The following is a 22,145-nucleotide window of genomic DNA, read 5'->3' on the forward strand; positions in this document are numbered from 1 at the left end:
AAGACAGGTGGTACCCTAAGAAGTCCAGGAAGTCTGGCCGTGCCCAGAAGCACTGGTGGTGCCCTGAGAAACCCTGGCTGTGCCCAGAGAGCCTGGCTGTGTCCAGGATATTGCATTCACCCCCAGGCTCCTCGCACAGGTCCCCTCGCGGAAGACGCTTGTCGCGTAGATTGTGAGGCGAGAGCCTGTAGGGGTGGAGTGTGGGGGCGGAGCCCCAGAGAGTAGTTTCCAGGCTCTCGGCCTCACATAGACAGGTGCTGGCTCAGGTAGTAAATGGCCATTAACTGTGATTGGATGGCCATCAGCTGTGGCTAGTTGGCCGTCAGCTGTAACCAGTGAGCCATTGGCCACTAATATAACTGCTGTGGCTATGCTAGGAGAAGGAGAGAGAAGGAGAAAGAATGGGGCTAGCAAGAAGATGGCGGCTGGGCTGGCAAGCGTGGATGGCGGTTTGAAGACAGTGTGGATCCAGCCTCCAGTGAGAGTATAGTGCCGCCAGAGAGAATATAGTGGTATGACTCCCCTACCTATGGCTCCGTGGGTGTTCCTTTTTGGCCTCACCATGTCCTGCGTTCTTGTATGGGGAGCGGGACCAGAGACCCCGCAGGCCGTCCCGCACGACAAATGGTGCAGCGAGCAGGGTCTCCTACACGACAAATGGCGCAGCGAGCAGGGTCTCCCGCATGACACATGCATAGCATATAGTATATACTTGATAATGTTATTTTTAAAGTTATTATAGCTTGATATAGTGAAATCTTTTAATTTTAATTTTCCCTGCTCTATCTTCTGTCAAAGCTATCTTTGATTCTTAGTTCACTTTGCATAGATCTCTATAAGCTTATCTTTCTTGCTGACTGAGAGAAGTCTGCATATGCTGTTCTGCAAGGACCTAGGAGGGAAGGCTCATGTCAATTTAGAATGTAAAAAGAAACCAACTAAATAACATCACCAGTACTGACTAATTAAAAAAAAAAAAAAAGAAAAAATTAAAAAGAATCAGAATTTTGAAGTTCAAGGGCAAGGTCAATTGGGTCAAAAAAAAAAAAACATGGAAAGAGTAGATATGGTGAGTGTATTTATATATTTTTAATTAAACAACAACAACAACAAATTTGTATTTTTCCAGTGGGAGTCACTGGGTTGAGAGGGGCGTGGCCGTCTCCTCTCCCTCCATGGCCTGTGCTTGTCCACTGATACCGGTGTACTCTGAAAAGGCGGAATCATCTAGCCAAAGTGTCACTTTCACTGTTGTGTTCAAGGTCCCCACTTGAGCAGGTATGGTGAACTTTGTTCACACCAACTTGTGTGAAAACAATAGACAGCCCTATGCTGTGAGTGAATTAGCAGGTCATCAAACCAGTGCTGAGTTGTGGGGTACAGCATGAGCTGTGGCTGGAATTCCCAACGTTCAGGCAGTGGGACTCATCACTCTGGCCAGGGTGATTTTGGAAATATGCGTGGTGGAGGCCACATATTTGCACCAATCGAAACCTGGAGCCATTGACACCACAGAGTAAACATGACATAGAAGCTGTATGCTATCTGCTCTGCCCTGGCTGCCTCAGCCTTAACAGCGCTGGTCATATCTGAAGGACATCATATTGAGGAAGTTCCTGAACATCCTTTAGTGGTTGAAGATAAAGTTGAAGGCTACAAGAAGACCAAGGAGGCCGTTTTGCTTAAGACACATAAGGCGTGGAATGATGTCAGAAAGGTCTATGCCTTTCAGCAAGTGAGAGCTGGCAAGAGCAACATGGGAAACCATCATCGTATCCCGCACAGGGGACCTTGTATCATCTATGATGAGGACAATGGGATCATCAAAGCCTTCAGAAACATCCCAGGAATTCTTTGCTTAATGTAAGCAAACAGAACGTTTTGAAATGTGCTCCTTGTGGGCCGTTTCTACATTTGGACTGAATGGGCTTTCTGCAAGTTAGATGGCGTGTTGGCAGTTGGCATAAAGCTTCCTCCTTCAAGAGTAACTACAATCTTCCATGCACAAGATGCTCAATACAGACCTCCACAGAATCTTGAAAAGCCCAGAGATCCAAAGAGCCCTCTGAGCACCACGCAAGAAGATCCGTCTTAGAATCCTGAAGAATCCACTGAAAAACCTGCGAAACATGCTGAAGCTAAACACACATGCAAAGACCGTCCGCGGGATCAAAATTCTTCACCAGGCCAAAAATCAGAAGTTCTGGTTGGATAAAACAGCAGCAGTGCTAGAAGCCAAATCTGATGAGAAGGAGGTTGCAGGCAAGAAGCCAGTGGTAGGAAGAAAAGAAAGAAGGCTGTTGGCGTTACGAAGCAGAAGAGGCCTTTGGTGGGACAAAAGGGCTGCAACTACCAAGAAACCAACAGCTGAGATGAAGCCTGCAGAGAAGAAACCCACCACAGAAGAAAAGATCATGGCATAAAGTGAAATTTGTTTATTCTGTAAAGGTCAAATCACTTTGGACAGTTAATTGTGAATAAAAACCTGATCAAAGAGGCAGTGAGGAAAAACAAAAAAAACATCTGTATAATATATATCTAGTATAGCTACATATGTGGACTATAACTAACTTAGAGTAATTTCGAGTAATTCTGAATTAAGTAGATTTACTTTTAATCCAGCTAAATACCAGACATGCTGTTCTGTTATTAGTGGTAGTTCTTTCCTCACACTTTGAAGGGGACGCAATTTTCCTCAAATGAGGTGTACTACTTTCATTAAATAAGTATTTTGGGAGCTCAATCAATTAAAGCACATTTGTTAACTATAAGGCCATGCCTGTGTAACCACCTGAAACCGTGTAATGATCAACCAATAATCATTGCCCAATCCCCTGTTTGGGAAATACTCTCTAGTTGATAAAATGATAATTCATGTAAGATACTATACAGTACGATGAAGAATAGAAATTAAATCCTGGGTTCTAGGACCAAACTATCTGAGTTTGATTCCTGATTCTAACAACTTAGGAGCTTTGTAACCCTGAGCAAGCCACAGAATGTCTCCCTGTCTCACTTCTGCACATGTCAAATGAGAAGAATACTACAAGTGCCTATATCATAAGGTTATTATGAGGAGTAAATGCATTGCATTGTGTAAAGCAGTTCGATTAATTTCTGGTACTCAGGTAAAGGTCCTGAAGCATTTGCTGTTATAATTAAGGACTCACATGGTTTTGTGAAATGGAGAGTATACAGAGTGGCTTATTATCAGAATTCAGGGAAAAGAAACAAATCACAAGAGAACATCCTCATGGCAGTACTAGAATGTTCACCATCTCTATAAGGGTAGATAGATAAGATTCAAGTTTGCTGGGTTATAACAGCAAAGATCAAGAGGTGGAGACTTAGAAAGTTTTGAGACTCAATGAAATTGTTAATTCGAATTAAGTGGAAGATTCTTGCAAGTGTATAGTGAAAGAAGAGGTATGGAAACCATGTGGACTTGATCTTAAGATTTGAGGAATTGAAACCTGAACAAATCACTTGTCTGTGAGATAAGGTGACTTCTGCATCTACTCTGTTATCTACTTTCACCTTCAATTTTGTGATTCAAAAGTTTAGTTATTTTATCATGTACAAATGATTAAGTAAACTCCAATAACTTCATTTTTTATGTCTTTTTTAATATTTAAGATCAATTCAGTGGTGGCAGAGTTTTGTATTAAGATGAATTTTTCTTCTGGTGTTTTAAACATGTTCACCACTGTCAAAGTTTCACAATTTATTGGAATCGTTAAAGACATAAAATGATTTTTATAATTTCGACCCCTGATGGAGGTAAGCGGTGCAACTTCCAGTGTCTCTCACCAGAAATGCAGTCTAACGTTTCATCGCCGTCTCCACAGGAGTTACTGCATTACCAGTTAGGGTCTATCTAACAGCGTATCATTAACCAAGCACCAGCAGATCATCAAAACAAAGAAACTGCTGAAGCTGAATTACATGTTCTCACTCTAATAATGAACATAGTGACACTATACAAAATCAAGACAGTGGCAATGGCACAGAAAGCCCAGGCTAATTTTCTGTATTTCCAAACATTAAATTATTGACTTTATTTGTTCCTCCTGCCTTAATTGTCAGTATCTTTTCAGGTGGGAACCATTGACTAAGAAAAACATGTGCAGAGGTGATATAAATTAAGTCGACTGAAATTCAATGATATTAAAATGAACAGTCATTGGGCATTATTACTTCAGTTGTCTTTGCTTCAGTTCTCTTTCCCTTAGCTTCTGACTTATTTAATCCTGCTGGATACCGAAGTGTCTTTGATACCCTGTCTGCATGGTTTGTAAGCAAGAAAACACTGTGGAGTTCTCTATTTTTGATGAATGTTGCATGTACTTTAACACTGCGTAAAATTCCCAAGATTTAATTTTGTGACTCTGACTTATAGTGCTATATTCAAGATCACCTTTAGAGTAATGTGTTACTTAGAAAGCATTAGTTCAAAATTTGTAATAGGAAAGATTATCTGCCTAGTGGCTGGATTGAACCTTGGTGCCTTTTTGCTCTTCTATTTAACGGTACTTCTTTTGAATAATAAAGTAGCTTTTCTTTGAAGAAGAAATTATTTGGAATTTTAGTTTTCTAAAATCAGCCCTTTTCTCCCATGGAGTGAAAACACTTTTCCTTTCAAATCCTTCATAATTGAGTTTTTGTTTTTTTTCTCTACTTGGAGTTATTCTTTCTTTCATGTTACAAACAGGTCTTCCAGTTTCTTCTGGGAATTTCTTCATGATCTTGTGAGCATTCAGTTATTAAACAGATCAGATGTTTGGAAAGATGAGTCATGTTTGCACATTGTAGATCCTGACACAGTTCATTTTTATAGGTTTTCTGCCACCTATAGAGTTCTTTTTCACAGCTTCATCACAGAGGATTTTTTTTCTTTCTTCCGGTAAAGTCATTCATATAATAAATCCTTAGGGGGGTGGGGGGAAGCCATTAGAATAGTTCATTTAAAATTTTGACTGTTTGCTGTGAATGTCCTCTAAATAGACAACCATTTTGCCCCAGGAATAACTGATGTTATTCAAAGTTATCTGCTATAGGATACCCAGATATTTATGCTAGGGCATCTTTAATTTTTAAAGGGAAATGAACTCTCATATTCGATGAATATGTTTTCTTTCAGTGATAAATGTACTGAATTGATATAGTTCCCCTATTCTGATGTATACTTTATTGAACAGCATCTGGGCTTGGGAACTAGATAGAACTTGGTGCTCTCATTTAAAAGGTTTTGTAGGCTTGACCGTGATTTTAACCTCTTTATACTTCTATGGCATGTAAGCTTAGGCAAGTTTCTTCACCATTCTAAATCTCAGCTTCCTAATCCTTGAAATCATGATAAATACACATTACAGATGAAACAGGAATTAAGCTATTATCTTAACTAAATGTGTCTTAAACTACTTAGAATTGTGTCTGACACAAAAGCTGCAACAAACAATTGTCATCCACTCTCTTTTTCAGCAAATATGTATTTAGTTCTACTACTACTTCTATTTTGAGTACTAGTACTACTGACAACAACAATAATCTGCCTCCTAATTTTGCACCTACAGTAGGATTCCTCATTTCTCAGCCTTTACTGTGCAATTGGATCTCTTAGGAGTTTGTTTGTTTCACACACACACACACACACACACACACACACACACACACAGTAACAGAAGATTAATACAAGTCACGTCTGGCTTCTGCAATTATAAGAGGTGCTCAGAGTGGTTACCATCAGCATCCAAACATTTCTGATTACAGTGAGCTACTGCTTGAGCAACGTTGACCAAAGTGTCTACATTATACATTTTTTGGCACCCCGATATATCTATATATGGAGAGAGAGAGAGAGAGAGAGAGAGAGAGAGAGAGAGAGAGAGACAGATTTCATAACCAAGTTTATTCAGATAGATTACATTTAAAATGGGTAAAGAAGTATCCTATCCATTTTAAACTATTTATTAACCTATTAATCCTGATGACTTTATATTTGTAACTCTCAACTCTCACTTTGGAAAACTGAGAATCTAAAGTAATAAATTAAAGCTTTCGTTTCGGTTTCTAATTTAATAATAAAAGCCTCACAAAGTTTCAGGTATTATTCTGTTGGTTTTTATGACATATTAAGTTTAGTCTTTCAGAACTCTGTGTTTAAATACCAACTATGTGACACGTTTTGTGGTGGGCACTAAGGAAGTAGTACTCAGCAAGGAAAGCATCATCCTTGTTATCAAGAGCATGGAACCTGGTGGAAAAGACAACAGAAAAGCAATAAAAAATAAAGATGGAAGAATATTACAATAGGGGAGTACAGGCTATGGTTGCATTATCTTAAGTCTTACCTGCCATCCTCTTTGCTAAGGCATTGATAGATTTATGAAAAGCATGCCCACATAAAGTCATGTAATCTATGCCCTGTGCAAGCACACTGATACTGCAAATGCACTGTCCTGCCTCACAGTGATTAAGGTCTTGCTTTTCCATTTCTAGGGCATTAGCTTATTCAACTTCAGACATTTGTAAAACTGAAAAGCTCCATACATTCAAAGGGTTTTCCGTAAAGTTAATTTGATATCATTGTTCACATAAAGGTTAAAAAATCCAGTGCAAAAGATGCTCACTTTCATGTTTAATATTGTTCTAACTGATTAAACATGTATCCCATGTTGTGGCTCTAAAAAAATATTAATAAGGGACGATCTTGTAGTTGCCTGGGTGTTCTTTTAGATGTTGGGAGCCCATGGCAGGCAGATGCAGCAAACTTCCTCACATTCATGTAGAATGAAAATGTGGTTCATATTAAAAATTCTGGTTCATGTATCTTTGACATAAACTGTTACCAATTAAGGAAAACAAAACCTCTGGGATATACTGGCTATTTATATTATCTTCTATAGAATACTTTGATCTGTCTTTTACCTTTGCAGCCCCCTACTTCAAAATGTGCTATTGGTAGTAGTGGAGGTGATATGGGGCAATAGCCTGGGGAAATTTAACTTTTGTGATGTATACACACAGTCTCTCTCTCTCTCTCTCTCTCTCTCTCTCTCTCTCTCTCTCTCTCTCTCTCTCTCTCTCTCTCCTGTCACACACACACACACACACACACACACACACACACACACACACACAGTTTATGACTTGAAAACTTTTGAGTGACAATACAGGATTTCGAATTTCACACCTTTTGATATGTTATTGTATTCTTTTAAGCTTTCTTCTCTAATGAGTACCTTATTAATATATGTCCTCTGATAAGTTAGGAGCTCATTTCCTTCTTGAATATCAAGTTTTATAGTCACTTCTTCTAACAAATATTTTTCTCAAATGTATAAAATTAATAGCGATCCAGAAAATGCGGTAAGTCAAACAAACTAAAAAAATTAGAGATGGAGTATTTTGGATCATTGCTATTTTATTAATGCTTTTTATTTTCCATTTTTCTTTTCCCATAATGATGATTATTCATTTTTCAAAAACAACATATACAAAAGCCATGCTGCATAACCTGATGTTGTTGTGATAAATTAATTATACTATGAGGAAAACAGTGCTCTGGCAGTTGAAAAGCTAATTAATACCTTGCTAACTTAGATTTTCTTTAAACCTAAGGGAAACTGTTCTCAATTTCAGAATACTTCACGTGGATAGGGGGTGAGGCATTTTTATACGTGTGATTTCCATTTCTATAGAATTGGTATTTTGGGACTGACTCTAGTTTTAAAATGTGCATTTTCTCCATTCTCAGGAAAACAAGGAGATTATTTACTTTGTACTCTGCATATACATCAGAGAAGAATTATTCCTTATATAATGGTCTTGATATGTTTAGAGTCTAAAATACCTACTCCTGGATACTGAATATTTTGTTATAAAATGCCCATACTTGTTTCATCTATGTAAAGTCACATATTTAATGTAGCTAATTTTTACGTGAAAGTCAAAAAGAAATGAATTTGAGAATCAAGTAACCATAATAAGAATGACTTACGTGCTATTATTGCTAAAAATCACTTGATAATGTTAAACCCAAACCAAAGTTCTGAAGTAAAGGCCCATCTCAAAATGGAAGATGACTTATTATCAGCATTGCTTTGGCAATACTTTAATCAGGTTCCACATGGTTTTAGAACCCAAATCCAGTAATTTTTGTTTGTTACATTTCTTGTTTTTAATTTACTTAAAAGTGCTTTTCAAAGTCAACGGAATGACTCTTTGGAGTAGGGATCAGCACACTACATCCTATGTGCCAAATCCATCCTGACGCCTGATTTTGTAAATTAATTTTGTTGCAACACAGTCATACCCCTTTGTTATTTATTGCCTATGGAGCTGAAGAGAGTGCCATAGATAGCTTGCAAAAGGGTGCGCAGCAACATATGGGGATGATAGAAACGTTTATCTTGATTGTGATGATTTCGTGGATGCATTCATATGTCAAAACTGATCAAATTTTTCATTTTAAACAGGTGCAGTCTAGTATCCTTCATTTATACCCCAACAAGTTGAATTAAAAAAAATAGAAGTATAGATATAGGAATCCAGTTTTTAAAAATAAAGTGTGCAGAATGCCCATTCAAATATTTTATTAAGTTCAACAGTTATAAAATTATTCAATCAAATTACCATAAAAATTTTAACAGTCTCAATGTCTGTACCTATTTCACTAGGAACTAGGAACAAACCTTTCATGAGCAATTGCCATCCCACAAAACATTCTTTCAGTAGTACTGCTCCAGGAGATACAAAAGAAAGCTGAATTAGGGTCCCTATTCCTCATAGAGATTATAGTTTATATCAAAATGAAATAGTTACATAGCTGTAAAACAGACTATGCTACGGTTCCAAAGACAGCAATTTAAGGCTTATCAATAGACAAAGAATGAAAAACAACAAGGTCTTTGGAAGTCATCAGGCTGGAATTCAAACTCAGCTTCTTTCATTTTCCAGTTATGAAACTGCTTAGAGTCAGTTCTGTCATGGGAAGAAACGATAAAAATAATATTCCCTTCCTGAAGCTGTTTGTATCTCTCCTCGGCAACATATATGTAGTAGGTATTCAATAAATATGTTAGCTGAATAAAGAGCCTGAAAAATTGCAGTTCCAGAGTTGCTAAGCAACTTGCCAGAATATAGTAGTTACTGACAATTCGAATCTCCTGTTGGTTTGTAATTCCTGTCTAAAGGATGGATTTAAAACATTTTCTTATATGTGAGTCATTTAATTAGAAAAAGCTAAAATGGTAGGCAATATTCACAAAATTCAGAGGAAGTTTCTCTTTATATAAGTATTTTAATTTTCAGGTTATATGTATATTACAAGTGTTTGTTTTGTAGATATATCCTGCTTTTTGCTGAATAAAACTATTTCTAAAAAGTTAATATCTTTCTTTAACAATGAATTGCTATGAATTATTCACAGAGTACATATAGTAAATGTAAATTTTCATGGTAATATATTGTGTAAAGTAAAAACAAATCATCTAGTTTTGGGGGTTTTGTATTTCCATAACATGGACCTGGAAAGATCATGCAACACTTACCAACGTTAGGTGTAGATGTCACCATTTCTCCATTTGTAAAACAACATTGATGAGAACCTTACATATTCATATGAGGCCATGGGCCAGGCACTTTTTCAACATAATCTCATTTAATCTTCATAACTAACCTACAAGGTTAATACTGGTGTTATCATTTTACAGAAAAAGAAACAGGCTTACAAAACCCATCTTGCATGAGAGATGGTGAATGGAAAAACAGATGTTTTCCCTTAGATCTATTTGAGGCCATATTTTCTGCTTTTGCTTCCATACTAAAAACTAACCATCACGTGAGCCTCTTCCCGTATTTAAAATTCTAATTTTGAACCTCTGAGACAAAAACTTGACAGCAGAATGTAAAGCAAAAGTCTGAGGTGCCCAAATCCCCCAGATTCACTGAGGTTTTCCAAAGATATCCTTTAATAGAATTCTCAAACCTTAGAATTCTCAAGCCTTTGGAGAACTTGTATTCTCTGCACATTCAAGGCTGAATAAATGGGAATTGAACATGGCTTTGTTCTATAAGTAATTGGGTGACCTATCCTTAAAATTCCTGAAATGTATGGCCAGTGAGGATTTTTCATTTCTATTAGAAGAACGGAGTTGGCAAAGTCCCTTAAGGACTTCCTTCTTCCTCTCCAAATGTTCTTGAGAGTGAGTTAGAAAAAATAAGTAGCAATCTCACAAATACTGTCTGGATCTATTCTACATGTATTTCTTGGATTCTTTTCTGATTTCCAAAGCCTTACAAGAATTTGAGCCCCTCAGTACTTCCTTTCTTATTTTAATGTGTATCAATTTGAATGTCATTTTATAAACATTTGTTAAATACTATGTGTTTGGCCTGTGTAAACAAAATCCTTGAAAAAAATGTCATAATAGAAGCTATAGTAAAGAGGGCAGATTTTTGGAGTCACAGTGAATTGAATCCTGTTTTCCTGATCTCTAGCTGTGTAACTATGGGCTACCTGTAACCTTTGTGGGCCTTAGTTTTCTTATCTGTTAAATAGGTATAATAATGGCACCTGTCTTATAGGAGTGTTTTGAGGTTCAATTGAGGGATTGTTTTTTTTTTTTAAACACATAAGACAGTGCATGGTATAGCTTATAGTAAGCTCTGTATGTATTTACTTTAATTAACTGGTTTAATTTGTATGGATTTGAAACATTTTTAGCGATTCTGTTTTTTCATCTTTGTTAAACAAATAAAGAGTTAAGGAAGAAGTGTATCAAGAAAGGAGGGAGAGAGAAAAAAAGAGAGGGAAGAAGGGAGAAGGAAGGTAGAAAGAGATCAATGTGAAATAAGAGGGCAGGTTAGGAGTACTCTTATATCTCTTCTAGTTATAACATGGTTTTACATGCAATGAAAATTCCGTATATTCTTTGCAATTTCATATTAATTCATATTGAATATATAGGTATTGCTTAGACAATTTGATTTGGTACTGAAACTTGAGACTTAATAAAGGAATGTGCTACTGACTAATAAAAACACATATATAATGTTGTGATGGTAGAACTGTCACTTTCCTAACCCTTCACCTCAGCTCAGACCATATGAAATCCCTGATATATAACTGTGCTTAAATAAGGTACTTGCCAGTGCACAGTTAGAGCATCATGAGTTATCTGCAGTGCATTTATCTCCAGAAGGGTCAAATGTATAATTTCTCTACCATGCAGTGCTGATTTTTCTATATTATAGCTATTTTGGCCAGGTTGTAGGTGAAAAGCAACTCTCAACATTTTCTTCTTTCAAATGCAACATAAATGCTCTCCTTGCACATGATTACATATTAAGTTAGTTTAACCCTCGCAAGGGACCATTTATGTCTTCCTGGAAAAGCAGAGTTAAAGAGTGCTATGTTATGGTTTCACTTTGATCTAATTTATAGGCATAATCTGAATATGACCTTTTTCTTAGATTAGCAGTTCCTTCCTCAAATGCTGACCAGGGAAAGGAATGGTCATTTTGTGATTTGAATTTTTAAAAATTCCCTGTGAGACACTATGTTTTAAGCAGAATGTGGAATCAAATGGAATAAAAATGGAATTTTGAAATGATATTAATAGTTCTTTTCTATAATTTTACCATTCTGAGAAAAAGTCTCAGTGAGAACTTTTAAATCTTATATATATATATTTTTGGTGTTCTAGTTTTTAGATCTTTTATTATTATTATTATTACTATTATTATTATTGCAGATGAATAATAATACCTGATATATATGTATATGTACATATATTTACATATATATACACACACTATTATGCATTCATATATATTCTGCTGTCAGTTCTCTAAGTAATTATTATGAAGATTTGTGCTGATTTTTATTTTCAAATAATACATATATTTTATTTTGGTAAACTGCCATTTTAGTGACTATTACTCAATTTCCTTATATATCTATATAAACATAGCTATGAAATGCTATTTTTTTATATTTTAGATGTTTTTATGTAGTTAGATATCTGACACCTTTAACATATGGGACATGACATACTCTTAGGTTTTGCCAGCTAAACCCTCAACTAAATTTAATTCTTTGAAAAAACAAACATAGATTATTTTGGGGTTTCCTAAAATGTCATTAGAGTATGCATGAAGACATTCATATTCATGGATGCTCATGTGGAATTCTATTTTTTAAATGACTGTTAAACTTATCAAAGCCTCTGGGAATCACATTAGGTAACATTTGTCTGCTTTGCTGTTCCAGTTACTGTTACTGCTTAACACATCACCTGAAAACTGTGTACCTAAAACAACAAAAATAATTTTATATCTTGTGGGTCCTGTGGGTCAGGCATTTGAACAGGGAACTGTGGAAGTAGCTTTTATTTCCTCCATGATGTCAGAGGTTTCAGGTAGGAAAATTTGATGGCTAGGGTGCCTCAACACCTGGAGGCTGGAATCATCTGGAGGCATCTTCACTGGTATCTTTGGCAGCTGACACTGGCTGTAGGTTGAGTCTGTCCTGAGCTGTCAGTTAGAATACTCACTGATGGCCTCTTGTGTGGGCTTCCTCACAGCATGGCAGCAGGGTGCCAGACGCAAGTGTCCCCGGAGAGACAGTTGCAAGCTTCATTGTCTTTTATGAACTAGTCTCAGAAGTCAGATAATGTCACTTCTGCCATTGTTACAAGCCTGCCTGGTTTCAAGAGATAGGAAAGGTTGTCATTAACAACCATCTCTAAATATGAGTGACAAAATCACACTGTAAGAAGAACATGGGCAATTGAAGATATTGCTGCAGCCATCATTGGAAAGTACAATCTTCTACATTGATATAAAAAAGAACAAAGTCTATAATCATCTGTTATTGGCTCTTCTTAATGTATTTTACATTACACTGACTTCTATTACGTCGGTAATCTCGAAATTTGGACTAAGACCGTCATGATAAATGAACCATGGAATCAACATACAATGCCATTGTGCTATGCCTTTCACAATGGAAACTAATATAATCTTAAAATTTATTGTAGACAAATGACCAGTGTATTATCCTTTAGGATTTGGCCAAAGAAAACAAACAAAACCACCCTTAGCTACAGTAGCTAAACGGCCAACAGAAGAATAAGTATTCATTGCTATCCGGAAGGAGAATTGTGGAGCAACAGTGATACTAATTTGCAACAAATAATAGCATATTGAGTTAGCTATCCCAATCACAGGTTTTCTGGGCTTCTCCTAGTTCACTGGTTTTAAGCAGCAATTTTCAAATTATTATCCATTGTCTACTTGTATCAGAATCATTGAAGGCAAGGGTCAGCAAACTGCAGCTAATAGGCTAAATCTGGCATGGTACCAATATGGCCCAGTTTGCAAAGAGTTAATTTTACATTTTGAAAGATGTGTAAAAAGCAAAATGACACAAACAATAACAAAAACAATACCAAACAAACAAACAAACAAACAAACAAAACGTGTCAGAGACTACCAAAGCTTAAATTATTTACTATCTGGCCCTTTAAAGAGCAGGTTTACCAGGTGCCCTGATCTAGCATACTTGATAAAAATGTGGATAACTCAAATTTACCACTGATGTACTGCATCTGATTTGTGGGACATGGGTGGGAATGTGGGGGCATGGGTAGATGTTGGGCACCTGCATCTCTGAGAGTTCCTAAAAAGATTTTGTTATGTGTGCTAAATTTTGAGAACCACTAATTTTGGTGTCCACAAATTCTTAGGAACGTGTTTGGTTTGGCTGATTTGACCAATGAACTGATTTCTATTTTATATTGCTGTATACACAATTCCAACACAGTGGATTTTGTGGTGTCAAAGCCAAGAAACATAAAATTGAAAATTAAGTGACCTTTCTTTTTCTGGGATCAAAGATCCTTTTTAAACTTGAACCTTGACATTTTTGACGTTTTTCTCAAGGTATTTGTAGTGTTCTTAAAGATAACAAAGTCCTTTTTAAGTTAATAGTACATTGTAGAAAGTAGTTCCCTAAAATATTAATGTTGTGCACAACTTTGTTTTTGTCAACAATTTGAAGTAATTTTAGTATGCAAATACAAATGATTCATTAAATTATACTATTTTCATTATATGGCATACTTAGCAGTCATTAAATGGTGCTGTAGGAAAATCTTTAATAAAGTAGAAGGATGTTCATACTGAAAGTAAAATTGAAGTAGGTTATAAAAACAATGTGTAACATAATTTCATGTGTCGAATAGCTATGTATAATAAATCTATATGTCTATGTATCTATCCATCTACCTACTTATCTACATTCCTCTCCACCTTTCTGTTTAGATAAAGGAGAGAAGAATAAAAGATATTAAAACAAACAGACAAACAAAAACATAAATGAATATGCCAAAGTGTTAATAGCAAATTTGCCAACTTCCACTTCTGTAATTAAGAAAAATAATATTATATAAAAAAAGGAAACAATTTCAAATTATATAGTTTTCTAAGTTGAAGACCTCTATTTCAGGTAATTGGTAAAACCTGGGTAAAACATATCTTCATGAGTCACTTTGAGTTGAGGTGTGAATGTGGTTTTCAGGAGGTAAGACTAAAATGACTGTATTAAAGTAGTAATAATTATATTTTCCAATTGAAAACAAGCTAGGACTAGCCTTCTAAATGATATGGTAAGAGTCAACCTCCGAGCTCATTATGAACTAGGATTCTGACAGGTATGACACAACTGAAATGACATTCCCACCACCATTAAAAAAAAGGTCTGATTGGATTTATTACCTCCAAAGGTATGGAGGAAGGTTATGCTTGAATGGATATTTCACGTTAATACTAGTAAATCATCTGTGTTCTCCTTCCCACCTCCCCTAAATTTTTATTTATTTTTTATTATATATGTATTTTATTTTATTTTAGTTGACAAGGCTACATATCTTTAGAGAAAATTAATATAAAGAGTTCAGGTAATCAAGCAAGAGTTGCTTTTATTTTTCTTTTTACTTTTTGGTACAAAGATAATCTTCAACTTTAAATGTTGTAATAAAAATAAACTGTGTAACATTATTCTTGCCTCAAAGTGTTTAGCAAATAAGCAAGTTATTTTTAGAAATATTTGTTGGTTAATTGGTATCTTTATTACCACCTTTCCATTCTTACTGTCATAGTTTCTTCTTCCTTAAACCACTAGTAAAGTCCAATGTCATTCAAGATTGATTCAAAATCTTGTTCTCATTATTACCTGCTTCAAATTCCTTGTTTCAGGCATATCAAACTATTTTCAGTTTTTTTATGCCTTTCACCATGTGTTTTTTTCTCTTATCTTGAGTGCCCTTCTCCTACCTAATTCATTTAGCAAATTCATTTCATTTCTAAGGCCAAAGAGCAAACATTTCCTCTGTAAAATTTTTAGAACCTCCAGATACTACTTTTTTGGTACCACTAACCCTACTGATCCTGCTTTGTAGTAACACTGTTATAATTTGTTCCTCTCTCTAACATGGTAGTTATCACATTGCATTACACTCATTTTCTCTATGACATTCGAAGAAGGTTCTTGTCTTCTTTAAGTTTGAATCTCTAGCTCTCAGGACCTAGTAAGCACCCAATAAATGTTTGTCTCCTGAATCAATCAATATTCCCCTTCATAACTCATTTGACATTAAACATTCTGACATGGTTACACAATTCTCAGCATACAGCTCAAGTCAATTATTTTATCCCCATATTTTATACAGAAATTGTATGTGACAGTAATTCCCTTATCATCTCAGAGATAATTGAATAAAGAGTAAAGCTGGGTGTGCTTGCTCCTAAATACTGAGTTTGGTGTGCTGCCCATCCATTATGGCTGCTTTTGCTCTGAGCTACAATTACTGTCGAGATGATGAGTCATGCCCTCAATCTAGTGAAGAAGGCAGACCTGCACAGGTAATAGAGGGAGATATTTGATTGAAACACAGTAATGTGAAGACACTTAAGGATGTTGCTGAATTGGTTATGTTTGTCACCCACAGAATTTAACGTTCTAAATTAGAGCCTATGGTATTGCTTGTGAAAGTGATAAAAACATAGTCTGTGCTAAATATTTCTAACAAGGTCTGAGTATAAGGAAGCCTGCCTGATATCAGGTTTACCCAGTGAGTAGGGGAACCATATGTCACTGATTATATGGCACTGTTCAAGTTTACACTTGACGTAGGTCAACTGATGATTTTTAATCATTTTAGTGCCTCCCCGTTCACTTTCAAAAGTGTCCCTGTGAGAATGATAAATAATACGTGACATTAGAGATAAGCCATCTTCTTAGGGGGTATTAATAACAAGAGCTCATAATGGTAGGAGGCTGCTAAGTACATTTCTATATTTAATCCTCACAACAGCCCTGAGGGGAGACACCATTATTATAATAACCCCAGTTTTACAGAAGAAGAAACTGAGGCATATAAAAGTTCTGAAATGTGCCAAAGTCATATGGCTAATGAGTATAGGAGGCAAGATTCAAATGAGGTGTATTTTCAGAATTTATAACCTCAACTGTTATACCAAACTGCATTTTAGTTAAAAACATTTTATTCATGTAGCAAAATTATTTGGAGAATGGGTTATTAGGATCCATATTATTCAATCATTTATTCATTCATTCATTCATTCATTCATTCATTATTTTATTCTTTCATTTAGTCAATAAATATTTTTTGACTATCTACTGTGTGTCAGGCACTGCCCTAGGTACTAGGAACTTATTAGCAAAGAAAGAAAAATCTCCACTGTTATGGAGTTTGCACACATTTCAGGAATTTGACGTTTATACTGTATTTTCATGGCACCACCTTGCAGATATTTTAATGAAAGTTGACGTTACCTCCTATGTACAATGTAAAACAACAACAAAAACACATTTGGCTGGGTGAGTAGAAGGGAAGATGTAGCGATGAATACACTACACATAGTTGATGAACGGTGTCCGTTCCCCTGGACCTTGTTCCTGGACAGTAATTTAATTTAGGAAACATTTATAAAGTGTCCACCAGGTGCCAGGCTCTATGGTGAGCTTTCCTCTAGTAATATGATAGTCTTACCCTATTACTTTCAGAACAGCAAGAAGACAGGTGCATCTCTAACTCTGTATTTATATTATTTGTAAGTGAAATTAATCACATTTTAATTATCTGTTTTTTTCTTGATGAATACCAAATGCACAAAGAAACACACAGCCTGTTCCCAGTGGTTAGGTTTCAGGGAAATTAAGGTACTTAAAGCTAAATTATTCACAAGCCTTAATTGTGTTTAGAGAAACACTCTCAGGTAGATTTTAATGTCACTGTTCCTTGGAGTCTATTTAGATATGGCCTTGGCATATTCTACCAGGGGTTTTGACCCCATTAGCTGGGGTCCACTTAGCAGAATTCTCATTGGCAACATCCCACCTGCACTGAAGGGGATCGAGCCCACTGTTGTAGTCATGCAATTTGAGCACTGACAAAACAAACAAGGACACTGGAGAATTTTACTAAGCCTGACGTGCCATGTTTGGGCATTTTAATTACCAAAAAAAAATTGGTTGTTTTCCACTCCCACTAGTTTTAAACAACTTGGGACATGTTATGCAGATGTAACTTGAATGAGACTGTTTGTAGCTCCATTAAAGGTTAAATTTGCATAAAAATTAATTCATTAAATGAAAACTGTACCAAATTGAGGGTGCATTACATTGTGATTGACAAAAACTCCATTTCGTAGATTGACAATGATACTTAGTTGCATTTAGATAATATTGAAAAATAAATATCAGGAGACCCTATTAAAAACAATCAAAACGTTGAGGAGGTTGAGCCATTTGGATATTAACTTTTTGGTTAAGTTCACCTAAGACAGTATATGGTATGTGTCTACAGTGAAGAATATTTGCCAGTGTATTTGTTCCTTTAGTCCAATGGGATATAATTCAGTATACTCAGTAAATAAACCTCTGAATGGAACTAAGAACCATGAAAATGAACATCCAAGGACACAATAGAGAATATTAAAATTATATAAACAAGGAGGCTAGCCTAGTAAAATATGAATGGGAAAATTCGATGACCTGAGTGATCTGCCGTGACTCTTCTGTCACCAGAATCTGCTGACTTAAGACATAATAAGAGAAGTTTATAAAACATTTACATATGTAATTAAAGTTTCTCTAACTTAGGAGCTAGGATACTCATCTTCGGGATAACGAATTGAATTTGCAGATTCAATTGTGGTTAGTGTAGATTTCTGAAATTTTACATCCATTAATAATAACATACTATTTTATTTATTTATTTATTTATTTATTTATTTATTTATTTATTTATTTATTATTTTTAGATTTCTTATAAAAATGCTTCCAGAATCTAAATGTAATGCAAAGAATAAAATTAAATTTCTTTATAAAATGTAATTGAAAACACTTTTTCTTAATCCTAGAATATTTAAATGGTTATTTAAGTAATGAAAATGGTACATTGAAAAATTATGGCCTATTCAGACTTATGGCATTATCTTCTATTTATACATAACCTTTTCTTGAAATAAAACTATGGGGGGAAGCAGAGTAGGCCACCCCAAAATATGCCTTCTGGAATATTGATTATTTTAAGCTGGATATTTTTAAGAAAAGAAAGCGTCAGGAAAAAACGTTGGCCTTTATCCTAACTTTTTAAAAGAATTTAAATAGAGGATCTGCTTCAGGAAGGAAGATATATCATCATAGGTAACTATGATTTACTATGAATTAGTGTTTGCAGGAAGGAACTTAGCAAGACCCTTTTGATGAAAGCCATCTCTGTGTCCCATTATTAAAGAAGGCCCAGCAAGCAAACATTTATTTACCAAACATTTGCTTTTCCATCACCATGTGCATTGCCTTCTTCCCTTAAGGCCCAAACCATAATCCACGCTTCTCTTTAGCTCAGATGACATATACAACTTAACTGCCAGATTTGTTCTCTGTCTCATACGCTTATGGAATCCCAGCATATACATACCTAATGGTCATTTTCTCCTTCCTGTTATTCTATCTCATGTTAATTTGATTATTATTTTAGCCAGAAGAATTTAGAAGTATAGAAGGAAAATCATTTTTCCTTCCCCACAACTACAAATACAATTCACTACAGATTTTAAAAGTTGGCAAGTGTGCCATATTGGGAGATTCTACCATTTTCCACAGTTACTTACAAAACCCTGTCACATTGAGTGCCAGGTTAAACAACTTCAGAGGAGGTTCCCAGAGTTATTTACTCATTGAAGACTCTGAGGTTTCTTTGGGTTTTTCATCGTGCTTGTTTGGATATTCTCTTCAAGTTTGTCATTAAATTTTGGAAAACAGTGAAGGGTTTGAGAACCTAGTAAGAGGGATTTACTTAGAGATCAGCCAACAAGTCTGAATATTTGTCTTCAGTTTACCTTAAGAACTAATCATGGCCCCCCTAAACACAGACAGTGACTGAACAAAGCTTGTCTGGTTGACTCAAGCACACCTTTGTCAGAGAGGATGGTGTGTTGACCAGAGTGTTGAGATCAGAGCCTGAGGTAACTGGCTTCTGAGGCAGGTTGCCCTTGAGGATAATGGCAATTTGCTTTGTCTAGTGTTTCTCCAACTTTAGTGAGGAAACTCATTGAGCTGAGGTCCTTTTCCATTACAGATTTTGACACAGTGTGGGGTGAAAGAGGCATCTCTAGACACAGATGCATAGCAGACAAGGATTCAAGTGGGATATTGAGGTGAAACAGAATAATATCAGGTAGTGATTCTTTGGAATTAAAAAAAAAAAAATAATGGAGGGGAATGTGTCCTTTTTCTGAACACAAGCCATTTTTCCTCCTTTTCAAGATTTTGCTCTCTCTATCAGTACTCACCACCTTTGTTCTTTCTGTAACTTCGGTCACCCTCTGCTATGTCTCTCTTTGCTCTGTTACTTTACATAGAAAGGATGTTTAGTAAGATTCTTTTCTGATGGCATCAGTTTGGGCCAAAGAACTGATGATGATAGAGCTGACAAACATCTTTTCCTCATTCTGAAGAATAGTGTTAGTCACAGCAACTCGTCCTGCTGAAAGAGGGCTAGCAACCCTGAGACTTGGGCTATTAGGTGGACTGCTCTGACAGCCAGAAGAGAACGGCATCAGCCTTTTATCTTTTCTTTCTTTCTTCCTTTCTTTCTTTCTTTCTTTCTTTCTTTCTTTCTTTCTTTCTTTCTTTCTTTCTTTCTTTCTTTCTTTCCTTCCTTCCTTCCTTCCTTCCTTCCTTCCTTCCTTCCTTCCTTCCTTCCTTCCTTCCTTCCTTCCTTCCTTCCTTCCTTTCTTTCTTTCTTTCTTTCTTTCTTTCTCACCTTCATGTTGCAAGAGCAAGAGACAGCACAATGAGTCTGAAAAAGGTGAGGAGGGAGGCTAAGGAGAGTAAAAGAAAAGACCAAGCCCCTCTTTCTCCCTGTTGGTAGCTAAGGCGAGACCAGGACTGAGGTAGGGAAAGACAAGAAGCTTGTTATTGTTTGTGAGAAACATGTTTTGGTTTTAATTAAACTGAACTTTTCAATAGTTAAAAAGAGATGGTTATATAATTCTAAAGCAACTTAAGCTATGAGTTATGTCCAAGATAGCATTGAGAGGCTAAGGAAGAAGACTCAACTGGAAAAGTTTTAAAATGTGATGGGGAAAATAAAGCTATTTCTTGATTGTACCTGTTGAGTTCATCCCAAGAAATAGGCCATTGGACAGTGTGATATACATTTATTTATTTATTTTTGGATTACTTCGGAATTTTTAAATGAGTAGCATACTAACTTTAAAAGGTAACAGGTTAATAGTTTCATTCTATTGGCTGTTTTCAAGGCGGAGAGATAAATAAAGAAGTTCCACGAATTGAATAAAGGAGGCTTTGAGGATCAGTGTGTCTAAATTAGATAGATCAATGAGGGATGATGAGTGAGGTAGGAGGGCCCAGGTTTGGTTTGTGTCTAATTAATCTGTGCCCCAACTTGTAAAGTCTCCATGAACATTGACAAACTAATTTCTTCCCCATTGCCGATGTAGTTTGCTAATACAGTTTCCTTTCTCTGGGACAACTTTTACATCCCTGACACATGACAAACACCTACTCATCCTGTGCATTACATTTTCCAGGTAACCTTTCACCATATCACAGTCTGCCCTCGTTCCAGGTGGAACTGACTTCTTACTTTTTGTTTCAACACTGAACAATATCCAGACTTCTTTCAGAATCCCTTTATAGCTTTATTGCAACTGTGTATTTACAATTCTGTCTTTCTCTAATTAATGTGTGAGTTCCTTGAGGGCGGAGACCTAGCCATTTTTATTTGTATTTCTAAAATTTAATACCATGCTTAGAATACATTAGATGTTCGACAACTGTTTATTGAATAAATGAAAGAATACAGAGTTGCTTTTTCCCCAAATTGAGAGAAGACCGGGTAGGGGGTCCAAAGTGTCAGGAATACCAAACAAAGATAAAATTCGTATATTTTTTGCCAACAGACTCCAACATTTGTTAGATAATTACCTTTTTAAATTCTCCCCAGAGTTACAGATTCTATTGCTTTATTAGTTACTGAAATTTAAATTTAAATGGAGTGATTCAGTTACTAATTACATGTGCATTCAAATGTATTTATCTTTAGTTTGTTTTTCCTCAGTGAACCTTTTATGTAAAACAAATCCTAGCACAAGCAGTTATGTAGTTGAAATAACAAAATTACTACATTTGTATGTCTCTTTTGTTCAGTGTTTTCCTTTTTCTTCTCACATTACAAATAGGGTAATGTGTTTGTTGAAACTGGGATAAATTTTAATTCTTGATGAGTTCCTTCAATATTTAGACTACTTACATTCAATCATTGAGAAGTTTGTAAAGACTATCTTGTACAGTCATAGTAAATTTAATTATATCAGTTGTTGCTTGCAGATAATATAATTGTTTATATTCAGTTTGTTATATGAGGCATTTATAAGCAATTGTAATCAATTGTTTATGTAGTAGCTATCTGTCAAAAAGTAATTATTTCCAAAGTGTTGGTGTGTTCTCTTGAAATAGAACATACAAACTCCTTCTATTTGTGTTTTAATATTGAAAGAAAGGTCTAATTTAGAAAAAATGAGAAATT

General features: G+C 35.6%; 1 protein-coding gene and 1 pseudogene across 3 annotated transcripts in view; both read left to right on the plus strand.

The window, feature by feature from the left end:
• Window positions 1-22,145, plus strand: part of NAALADL2 (N-acetylated alpha-linked acidic dipeptidase like 2) — a 1,226,521-nt gene that overhangs the window by 389,934 nt on the left and 814,442 nt on the right. The window lies entirely within an intron of this gene.
• Window positions 1,119-4,630, plus strand: LOC141572244 (large ribosomal subunit protein uL4 pseudogene; annotated as a pseudogene).

The sequence above is a fragment of the Rhinolophus sinicus genome, chromosome 17, assembly GCF_057876585.1.
Source record: "Rhinolophus sinicus isolate RSI-liver-muscle chromosome 17, RSI-T2T, whole genome shotgun sequence".
Classification (NCBI taxonomy): domain Eukaryota; kingdom Metazoa; phylum Chordata; class Mammalia; order Chiroptera; family Rhinolophidae; genus Rhinolophus; species Rhinolophus sinicus.